Genomic DNA, 2,110 nt, shown 5'->3' with positions numbered 1-2,110 from the left:
GGCACAAATAATGTTGCCCTATGTTGCCCTAGAACATAAGTACATTCCATCTAAACGTGTGTGTTGACATACATGATACATGTCAAATGCTCCCTCAGTCCACAAAAGAACTGCTTTGTTTCTTGCTCTGGCTCAGCTCATGCGACCAGTCTTGAACTTTGTTGTACAAGTCAGACCAGAGCCTGAGCACTCATAAAACCAGAGTCTTTTTTAGCTCCTTGGCGTAGTATATCTTCACATTGTCATAAAGTGGCATGTGTAAACATAACATGAAGCATCAGGAGGATATTATGATAGTTCACAAGAATATAAGTTAAATGAGATGAGCAGGTTTACCTATGTCTAGCACAACTTGGCTTCTGAAAATTTTCTCCCACCAAAACACCGGAAAGCAAGTCACTACTAGAGTATGGAATTTGCTTCTTAGAAGCATTAGATGTGTGTTCAGAAGCTCATGCAAAGAAGAGATCAATAAGAACCTGGGGAAAAGAATAGCCTGAGGAAAAGAAGAGCCATCAAATGAATTATACAAGTATCTCACTGGAATTGTTTCTTTTTCTGACCACAGAAAACAACTCACTCTTGAATGTCCTACACGAAATGAAACTATTTACAAATATAACTTCAAGAAGCTAAGCTGCTAAGATGTACTGTAAGAGAATAAATGACATAACAGGCGTCCCTCATAGCTCAAACACATACGTAATTCAGAGATTTTCTTCTTCCTCTGAGACAGCAGGAAAGCAAGAAATACACTATGTATTCTTCATGGAATAAAAAATGTCGAAAGCGACTCAGCTCGTTTCAGTTAGTGGGCATATGAAGAATATCTTTTGGTAAGAAATATGTGTTTACGAAATCAATTGTAAAAGAAAGTCATTATACAGAAAAATAACATTCCCTTGATAACTCTAGAAATTCAAAAGTTTATCAGGCAATTGAGATCAGTCATACAGAATCAAATGAACTGATGGTTAAGGAAAACACAAAAATGGAAGGCGCAAGAAACAAATCAAATGGTTTCATGAGAAAACCTTGGATATATTGCAACACATGGAAAAAAATTAGGAGATTAAGTTATAGAAACAATTCTAGCCATAGGATAATTGGGTAGTTTCAGCGAAAAGGAGAAAAAGAAACCAAGATATTAAACACATCAACTGCGAAGTATTAAAGTCTACAGGAAGAGCCAAGAACATATAAATGGTACTGGATGGTTGCATGAGAATCTGAGCATGTGTATCCCTAGTTTTAGAAAGCAAAAGTGTTCTACTCAATGCTACTCTTGTTCACTGTACATCAATCTAAACTAAACACTTTGACTTGAAAAGGACTTGAAACATGTCTACTTCATTGCCGAATTAGTTAGTCTTTAGTTTAGATTAGTGAGGTATCACAGAAATATTGTCTTGTGTCAGCATAAGTTCCATTGCACAGTAATTAAGTGATGTTGGCTATGTGTTCGTATTTCATCTTAAGACAGAAAGTACAGTTGTGTGTCGCTTCAACAGACATGCTGAAGAGGAAGATTGTAGTTACCAGTGCTGCCTTGTAGTACTTATAGATGTCCTCCATGTAGTTGACAACATCTGGTTCATTGTGGCCATCGAGCTTGTTGATATCATCCACGTAGGTATCTTGCCAATAACACGCGGTCAGACTTCAAATTTGTAATAATGGTGTCCTCCCATATCGCTGGTTTACAAGGGGAAAATACAATAGTCTCGCTTCCATTTCCTAACAAAAATATTTGGCCAGATAAAATTTCATAAATAGTATCCTTAAAAATAGATAACTAATTTTAATTCCACAGGAAATAATCCTTGTAGAATGCATACAAGCCATAATCCAGCCTATCATTTTATAATAATGTGTTCAGCAACTTTAGTTGTGCTATTACTGACACATGTTTCATTTGGTGAATAAGAAACTTAATGAGACACCTATTGTTTGAGGATGAAAGTGTTATTTCACTCCATGGAACAATTGCTTCAATTCTTTCAAAATGGAAGCATACATCAAAAGGCTTCAGAACACGAGAGGTCAACATACTCTAAATCAGTCCGTACAATTTAAAATCTACATTCAGTGTCTACCACCATGAAATTGC

General features: G+C 36.1%; 1 long non-coding RNA gene across 1 annotated transcript; it reads right to left on the bottom strand.

The window, feature by feature from the left end:
- Positions 1–221: 221 nt before the first annotated feature.
- LOC123130636 (uncharacterized) lies at positions 222–1,612 on the bottom strand. The gene is made up of 3 exons (XR_006463939.1): positions 1,540–1,612; positions 337–496; positions 222–232 (listed from the first exon to the last, which is right to left on the bottom strand). It is a non-coding gene; the product is annotated as an uncharacterized lncRNA (long non-coding RNA).
- Between the last annotated feature and the right edge of the window lie 498 nt (positions 1,613–2,110).

Source organism: Triticum aestivum, chromosome 6A (assembly GCF_018294505.1).
Source record: "Triticum aestivum cultivar Chinese Spring chromosome 6A, IWGSC CS RefSeq v2.1, whole genome shotgun sequence".
In the NCBI taxonomy this organism is placed as follows: Eukaryota; Viridiplantae; Streptophyta; class Magnoliopsida; order Poales; family Poaceae; genus Triticum; species Triticum aestivum.
This window is presented reverse-complemented; position numbering and strand designations above follow the sequence as displayed.